Here is a 9,444-nt window from a genome sequence, read left to right on the forward strand (position 1 = left end):
AGTGATATATTTTATTATAAATTTACTTTTATAGATTTTCAGAGTTTAAATTTTTTTGTGTAGAGTCCAAAAAAAAAATATAGATGAAGTTTCATTTATAAATGAGTATAGTTATAGAGTAAGAAGGATATGAATGTTTAGATGAATAGGTTGCGGTTTGCCTAGGCCTAGGCTGCATTTTTACCTCTTTTCCCCCCTCACCTGCCTTTCTCACCTCTTGCTTTTCCCCCTGTGCCCCCTGTGTCCCCTCTCCCTGTGCTGGGTCCGAGGTGGCGGCCGGGCCGGCCAGAGCAGCGCTTCCAGCCCCGGCTGTCCCTGGAGCGGTGGGAGCTGCCGCTGGCCCCAGGCACTGTCCCCTGAGGAGCTGCTGAAGGACGGTGAGACAGAGGGGGCTGAGGGGGCTGAGGGGGCGGTGGCGCTGAAGGGACGGGGAGCCTGAGCTGCTGCTGGGGCTGAGGGCTGTGGGGCAGCCGGGGCCATGGTGGCACTGAGGTGACAGGGAAGTGGCACAGGCTGAGGGGCTGGCAGGTCTAAGGGGGACGGGATGGGTCAGAAGGGACTGAGGGGGGTGAGAGGACTGTGAGGGGCTGAAGAAACGGAAGGGGGCTGGGGCTTCAGTGAGAGCATGGCGGGGCTGAGGGGGATGGAGGGGGCCAGCAGGGAGCACAGAGGGCTCCAGGACTGCAGCTCTGCCAGGCCTTGGAACCAATTCCAGAGCCTCCACTTTTTCCCCAGCTGCATGGAAGACCTTGAGGACAGCCAGAGCCTGATGGGAGCCAGCAGAGAGAAGCTGAAGGCCAGCAGCAGGAGCAGGGAATGGGGACCTGCTGCTGCCACCCTGGAGAGAGCTTGGGTGAGGCCACAGGCCCGGGCAGGCAGGGTGGGGCTGAGGGTGGCGTGGGCTGTGGCCGTGGGCACTGCCCGGCGGGGCAGGAGCGGGCCCTGCCCGTGCTGGGGCCGCTCAGCGCAGCTGCCCCGGCCGGCACAGGGGCTGTCCTTGGCCAAGGCAGCTGTGCCGGCAGGGCCCGGCAGCTGTGCCGCCTGTGCCGGGCTGCCGGGGCTGCGGGACGGTCCCGCCGCGGCTGCGCTCACCACAGCCTGGCCCGCTCGCCTGCTTTTTCTTTCCAACTCTCCTGGGGAGGCTCTGAGATTTCCTCTTCCGTGATGGAAGTGCAACTGCTGCCAAGGGAAACGTTCCCGTACTCACTCAGTGTTCCCTTTGCTTGCCAGATGTCCCATCTGCTGTCCCTGTCCAGGAGAGCTGCTCTGCACGGGAGGAGAAGACCGAGGGAGAGGCTTTGAAGATGAGGCAGCTGGGATCCTTCTGCTTTTTGTGCTGTTTAATTATATATGGACTAGCATGGAGTTACTGATAATTACATGCATATTTTCATATGTAGCTTGCTATTTGTATTGGTATATTTCTGTATGTATCTTGTTATTTTTATGAATGTACTCTCTATCTATGTACGTATAGATATATACATACAGGTTTGCAGTTACGTATTTGTGTAAATACGTATCTACTTTTTTATGTATGTTGTAATATCTGTGTTTAGTTATTTTTCCATATGTGTACAGCTTTGTAGGTGTTTATATTTATCAATGTAGTTTTCAGTATATATCTTTTAAAACTAGTGTATTGGTATTTGTATCGGTACAGATGCCTATTTTTATATTTTGAATTGTATATTGATGTATTTGTATTTAAATATATTTACATATGTTTCCAGATGCATAGCTGTATATTTGTATGGATGCAGTTGGATTGGTATTTAGACTGGCACAGTAATATTTGTATATTTAAAAATAGTTGTGGTTGAAGTATTTATATATATATATTTTATATAATCTATAATATTTAATCTGTATTTACATCGTTAGATTGTTATAGATTTATTTTTATATATGTTCATGTATGTATGTATTAAATTCTGTTTATAGATGTATAGTTGCATAACTATTGAATTCTTGTTGGGGTATTTAGAGAGGGAATGCATATTTTTGTATTTCTGTATGGGGTCTGCATTTGTAGTAATATGTAATAAATTAAGTTGTTAAACGCCTAATTGATCTTTGTGTATAGTGAGTTGCGTATAGTAGAGGCTAGCAATAAATCAAGTTTGGTTAAGTGAACTTGGTTTTTGTATATTTTTACATAGACAGGTTGTAATAATCTAATAAATTGCTGGTTTTACCTTAAATTGAGATCTGTTTAGTTCTGTATTGTCAGCATGGGTGTAGCAGTTTGTAATAAATGACATTTTTCAACTGAAATTGATTCTGGTGGATTTGTGGATCAGCAGTGCGGCTGTGGCAATCTGCAAGAAAAGCCATTTGTCATCTGCGATGGCTGTTGTGTGATTTGTGCTACCCAAAGCCATGAGCAGATGGAAATGCTGGAGGATTTTGGCCATGGAAATCTCCGGCCATGGCCAGCACATGCCCCACCTGCACTCAGGCTGGGCAAGGGAAGGGCAGATTTGGGCTGGCAGCAGAGCCACGCCTTGGCTCAGAACTCGCTGCAGAGGCCTGCTGAGAAAACTCCGGGACTCCGCTGAGCGCTCAACTCCTGCTCTGCAGATATGCAGGGAATTCAGTCCATGTTTGGTTCTTTTCATACAGATACTCACAGAGATATGTAGGCAGCACTTAGAAACCTGTAACATACTCAATTGTGGCAGCTGAAATGGACATTTCTCTGTTTAGATAGAGGGTCAGCAAGGCTGTGATTCTGTAGCCACCTTGTAACAGGCAGTGGTCACTGTATCTAAGCAGTTCAGTTCTAGCAATCTGTAATGTATTCCCTTTTAAACAGACATTGGCTTTGGGGCATTTCTCATTTCCATGATGAGTGACCACGTGTCCTGGTTTGGGACAAATTTGGGAGAAAACCTCCAAAAGAGGGCCCCTCCAGAAAGCAAGGCCACACGGGCCCTCCCCCCAACTAGTTTGGGAAGGATTCCTCGGAGAGAAGTGGAAAGAACCTGTTTACTTAACATACCAAGCACGCCCCAGCACACAAAATGAACAATAGCGGATGACACCACTCTTTCACCGCTCTGAAAAAGATGACAAATTCAGAAAGTCTCTCTTGCGGCTGCTTGCTCTGTTATCAGTCCCTCCAGTGCTGGGGTAGCTGCTGCAGCCACCGGGGGCAAACTCTCGGTGTTTCCCAGGTCCCAGTCCAGAGCAGGTTTGAGTAGGTCCAAAAAGGGGAAGGGAGAAACAGTCCAGGAAAAATTTGGACTGCTTAGCTAAACTAATGAACGAGCAGAAGCAAAAAGCAAGAGCAAAGCAGAAGCAAAGCAGAAGCAAGAGCAAGAGCAAAGCGAAAAGCCAAGCAAAAAGCAAAAACAGCACTATGTACTGCCCCGTCTGTGTGTCCCGCCAGCCGTAGGGGAGCGGCTGATAGCAAAACCAAAGCTAAACATTCACTCTTCAGAGCCAGTCTTGAAGGCACAGAACATGATATCCAGCATAAACAGAACACACGAATGGGGATACAAGCATCATAACGTCACCCTTGCACACGGGGACACGCAGGGCCCTGCTGCCGTTCTCTTCCGTGCTGTGTTCTGTGCACGGGCAGAGAGGAACAAGGGCAGCTCAGGCTGCAAAGGTCCCTGTCCTGCTGGTTCAGTTGCACAGCACCATGGAGTTGAGGGTCGTGCTGAGCACGCTGAAGGGAACAAGGACCCTGGCTTTTAGAGGAGCCAGCTTGAGTATGCCCAATCTACATTATCTTTAGCCATTACCAAAGCCAGTAGTTATTTAGAAAAGTGTGCCTTCTTTCACCTATATTACAAATAGATTGTTATATACATAGTATTATAATATTGGCTTTTTGCAAATATTGAAATAGATTCTATGTGTGTGATGTTAAAGTAACTTTTTTTGGAAAGATAAAGTTTTCTTTCTGTTGTTAAGCTTAGACATAGTAGTGAAATAGCTGATATGAGTATGCTTGTGTTAAAATGCCTGCTCAAATGGGATAATGTCCAATGAACATAGGAAGAAAACACCTGCTACAGAAGTGCCAACTATCAGCACTCACTGTCTGAAGACGGTGTAGACCAAGGCCCTAAAACTGGAGATGATAAGAATGGATTAAAACCACAACCAAGGAATAAGCATGCTCTAAAAAGACAGACCCAAGGAGGAGCCATGCTAAACAATTCTCGGAACATGTAAACTAATTTGGGGGAAAAGTTGTCTATGCATAAGGGTCTATGAATATGCAACAATCTGACGTAATGGAAAGGTATTTAAGGGGTATCCCTGAAGATTACACAGTGTTCTTGGCTGAGTGCCCAAATGCACCCAGCTGTAATAACCCTTGTTCTGTGGTCCTTGTCTTATTTTGGCCTTTATTAAATTTAAAATTTTCACAGGAGAGTGAACGTGTTTTGCACATAGATCGATATTTCTGGCCTGCATGTTCTTGCTTGAGGCAGCAATATTGTGCTTTGTGAACTAACAAGATTTTTTCACTTAGCTGCTTGGATGTTGTGGGAAATGCAAGCATAGAGAGCTCCCAAGGCCTTGAACATACTTGAGACTGATTTTGCAATAAAGGATCTTTTAAAACACCTCTTCAATCGACCCCATCTTTCTATATCCCAAACAAAAGTGTTGATTTATTACTGTTTTTCAGATCAGAAAAGGAAAGATCTAATACAGACAAGAAACAAATCTGCATGTATTTACCATGCATGTATCTGGTTGTGTCTCTGTTGTCTCCTAGCAGCATCACTCATTATAAGAAGCACCAGATACATTTTCTGATAGAATTCAATAGTGTTTAGCACATCAAGGACGTTCATGGGGAATTTGCCTTCCTCTCTGTTTTAACCTTGGTGTTTGGGGGTTGCTTAGGTGCAGTTCTGTGTCTGTCTTGTGGCAAGAAGCGTCGCTTTGAACGTGTGGGTAGTGCAGAAGCTGAGCTGGTGGAAGAGAAACATTTACATCTTGGGTGAGCGTCCTGTGTGACAAATGCAGAGACTCAAGGGCACAGGCTTGGAGCAGCTCCAAGTGTGCTTGGCCAGTCATCCTGGGCAATTGAGACTATATTTTATAAAGCTTTTTGCTCTTTTCATGGTTATCACCAAAGTGTGCAGGGGGCATGTCTTGGTGGAGGTAAAGATGGGTAAACTTCTCCTGAATGACTTCACCGCAAAAATTTTAGTGAAGAATTTAGAAAGAAATCTCTGTTAGGCAGGCACATGAGCTTATTGGAAAACAACCCAACCCAGTCCTATTTGTATGGAAATGTTGTCAATAGACAACACTAATGAGAGTACGTCAAATAATAATTACAGATCTTGCAGGTCTCTGGGCAGGTCAGGACTGCAGGGAAAAGTGGCCTGAGCAGTTGCTGCCATACTGGCAGCAGGGGTAAAAAAGCCCTTTTGTTGCTCTCAGACCTAAGACAGACTAACTGCAAAAAAATCAGAGATGCCAGCCCAAGGCTATCTGAGAATCCTCGCTGTGGTGCCAGGTTTCCAGAAGACAGAGGACATGCTCCGGCTACCAGAGCTGCAGAAGCTGCCATGTGCTGGGAAAGGCTCCCAGCTGCCCTCCAGCCCCTGCCAGTGCCGGGGCAGCGACTACCCCACTGCACAAGGACACCAAATGGGCCTGTCCAAACCAGGGAGCTAAGTCACCCCAGCTGTTACTCAGGTGATTTTAATTATCATCACTTTCTACTACTTAGACCCGACTGGCTCTCAGGTTGAGCATGACCCTTTGAAATGGGTGTAGGTGGGTGTTACTGGATCTGATGAAAGGAGAGCAGGGTAGCTGTGGCTGGCGCTCCGGGACGGAGGCTCTGCGGAGTCTGCCGGAGTTGGCTCGTCCAAGCTGGTAAGGGAAAACTTTGCTAAGCATCGGCTTTTGTAGCTGTGGTGGGGTTTGCTTCGCTCCTCGAGAAGGCAGAGAAGTTGTGGAAGAGTGCAGAGCCAGCATCACCTGAGGGCAAATGCGCTTTGGTGCCAGGCTCAGGCTCAGGCTGTGCCCCTGCGGCCCGTCCCATGCTGGCGTGGCTGGAAGAGCTGCAGTGTGGGGTGGGCTCAGGAGAACAGAGCTGTGACTGCTGCCACCCTTGGCTGTGTATGGAATGCAGAAGGTAGGACCATCAGTCATCTGTTATGTTTGACTTGATTGTTATTTGAGATTGTAGTAAATCCTGAGCATGAGCTGGGATGCAGATTGTAATTGCTCATCTTTCCAATGATAAATGTATAGATACTACTAACATGTGCCCTGTTTGTTGTTCCTAACTCACTAATTTACTGCAGTAGTCTAATAGTGCATCTTTCTTGTCATAATGTCTAAATGATGTGGGAGAATATTTAAATTTAACTTGGGGTGCTTTTGCTTTTGTTTTTTCTAATAATAAAACTACTCTCTTCAGCCTGGTGAAGATGAAATCTTCTTCTGTCCTTGTATACAACTATGGGTTTGTTTACATGGCTTCTCCTTCCCTTTTCTGCCTAGGCTTTCTCACCTGCAGTTTTCAGCAGAAAAGTAACAAACCTTTGAAAGGCTAAACCTCAACACAACTGTGACCCTCAGTAAATATTTCCTATTTCCAAATTCTTAAAATCTCTTTGTCCTGGGCACTCAGTATGGCCTTTTTCCTCGAAGCTCTTTGGCTGTCTTGAATGCTTATAGCGTAAAAGGTAAGCCCTGATCTGTTTTCAACTCTCTGCCAAGATGCAGGCTGCTGGAAGGGAGGTAGGACTGCTACTGGAGACCTGGCAGCCTTTCTAGGAAGCAAAATTATTGAAATAATGGTAATGTGGAGAAGCATGCAAGTCTGGGTGGTGAACTCATTTATGCAAGTACTTGCAGTTTCCTGTCAGGACTTTACAATTAAAGGCTATGCTCTCTTCTTATTTCTGTCCTTAATCCTCAATCCTTGCCACACTACTTCAACTTCTTTTACATTGTAATCTTCTGTGTTTTCTTCCTCTCTTCTCCTTTCTGTGACTTTCTGTGCAGGACGGATAACCTGTCATACACTGCCAGCTTGCTTAGGGACCCGAGCAGTGATAATGATCGAGTAGAAATTGTGGGTGCCCGGTAGGCAGACATGTCGTGCTTCTGTGTGCCCTCTGCAGGCAAAGCTGCTTCCCAAACCTTCAAACTTGGAGAAAAGGCTTGTTGTGGTTTATGCATGTCACCACCTTGTTGTGGTTTATGCATGTCACTACTTTGTTGTGGTTTATGCATTGATGAAGAAAGGCTTCCATCTCAGCCCACTTAAGCCACTGCAGAGCTGGAATTGTTGCTTTGGCAGCAGATGTGCTGGCAGGGTTCTTACAGCTCCATAAGATGTGCCTCTTCTAGAACAGATTTCTGCATCTTTGTGCAATAAAAACTATGCTTTAAATTGCTCTAGTGCAAGTCATGCACCCATGTAGGTGTGTTTTCAGACATAGGTATTTATATATATGCCTCGTGAATGGCCTCCTGGGGAGCAGGGACACGAGAGGAAGGAAACTGGGCTGATAAAACATGCTCCTGCTTCAAAAAAAAAACAAACCCTGTCTTCCTTTCGCAGAGAACTTTTTCCTGATTGGCCTAAAGGGAATAAACAAGTCTGTCCATGTCCTGATCTTTTACTAATCTCAGATTATTTAGAAAAGTTGTAACTTTTTGTTGGTTTTCTTTTTCTTTTCCCCGGGGGTGGGGGTGTTTGGGTCTGCACTTCAGACCTGTTCTCCCAGCAGTCAGGGACCTACAGCTGGAGGGTGGGGCAAGTGCTCAGGTAATTACCAACAGGTGCTTGGTAATTGCTAACAGCAGCTGAGGTGAGAAGTTGGCTTGTGCCTGCCTCAGGGCTTGACGACTGTGGTGAGAGAAGGGATAGGGAATGGAGTGGAAAATATTAGTTACACAAGCAGGTATAGGTGGATGTCTATCAAGACAAATCCCACCTACACAAGAGGTGTAGGTGGGATTTAACTGGTTTAGGTACTGCATTTCACGGACCTTATCACAATTTATGAAGAACTGAGCACTTAACTATGAGATAGGACTATTTAGCTGCTATTCTAAATGCTGCGTTCACTAACATGTAATGTTAGTTTCTTTGTATTTTGCTCAGAAGCTGTCTCAAAAACAGGAAAGTCCAATAATAGTCTTCATAAACACAAGTTAATATCTTACTTTTTGTTAAAAACAGAAGCTGAAAGGGCCAATGGATCTTGCATTCAGTAATGCACACATTTTAAAAGAAGCGGATCTCTCCTGTTCCCATGGCTGGCTTGTCTCTTCATGCCAGAAAACTTTTCTGGGAGCATTTCCTTGCTGCTCCTCTATCTCTATCCCCTTGGAATCTGATGCTAATACTTTATTTTTCTTAAATTAGAAAATTTTTAATTTCTGTAGGCCCTTTCATTTTGTAGTTTGCACCTGTCACTTGGGGGAAAAAATTCTGATAAGGTTTTTTCTTGTAGGCCTCTCAAATTGCACCCATTGCATTTAGCTGCAAAATTCTAAGTCACGCTAACATGATGCCTGAAAGGGACACTGGTAGAGAGTTAAAAAAAAAAAAAAAAAAAATAGCTGCTATCAACTATTCTTAGTTCCTGACAGTCCAGTATTTCCCTTACCCAAGGACTCTTCATGTTTCTTTCTCTTTTTCTTGCAGCTCTCAGTTCTGTGCTGACTGAGAAACAGAAATACAAAGTGAGGGTATCCAGAGTTAATAGAAATGATGAGAATTAGGGGGCAATTTGACCATACGCTGATCTGTATGATTGCTCTCCTCTGTGGAAGTTTGTAGTGGTGTGATTGCAATCATTTCTGCTGCTCAGTGTTTTTAGTGTTACCATAGCTACCCAGGGAGCCTGACAGGTTTTACGACTCTCTTTGGAACTGAAAGAAAAAGAGAAGAAAACGCGTCTTTGATGTTTTCCTATAGCAGTTCCACATGCTATTGGAGGCAGGTAACAACTAGATTTCACACCTAGTAACTACTTGTAGTTGTGAGAGCTGCTTCTGTAGAAATGTGATTTCTACTGCTGCTGTGGTAATTCTTCCTATACAATTAAAAAAACCCCAACAATTTCCTAATTGCTTCCAGCTGTTAGTTGTTTACATAAGTGTTTGTATTTGTACCCCTGTTCTTGGATGTTTTTGGCCATGGAAATCTCCGGCCATGGCCAGCACATGCCCCACCTGCACTCAGGCTGGGCAAGGGAAGGGCAGATTTGGGCTGGCAGCAGAGCCACGCCTTGGCTCAGAACTCGCTGCAGAGGCCTGCTGAGAAAACTACGGGACTCCACTGAGAGCAGATCTCCAAGCAGGAGCAACCCTGTCAGGAGCAATCATTCACAAGGAAAAAAAGAGAGAAAATGTGGCCGAGCAGATGTGGGGATACTCTGTGAGTCTGATGAAATGCTCTGAATCACCACTGCCTCGGCACGTCTTCCG

General features: G+C 45.4%; 1 long non-coding RNA gene across 1 annotated transcript; it reads left to right on the forward strand.

Annotated features, from left to right (window-relative positions):
* Window positions 1-704: 704 nt before the first annotated feature.
* On the forward strand, window positions 705-2,277 carry LOC132341771 (uncharacterized). Its single transcript, XR_009490303.1, has 2 exons — window positions 705-853; window positions 1,231-2,277. It is a non-coding gene; the product is annotated as an uncharacterized LOC132341771 (long non-coding RNA).
* Window positions 2,278-9,444: the final 7,167 nt, after the last annotated feature.

Source organism: Haemorhous mexicanus, chromosome Z (genome assembly GCF_027477595.1).
Source record: "Haemorhous mexicanus isolate bHaeMex1 chromosome Z, bHaeMex1.pri, whole genome shotgun sequence".
NCBI lineage: Eukaryota > Metazoa > Chordata > Aves > Passeriformes > Fringillidae > Haemorhous > Haemorhous mexicanus.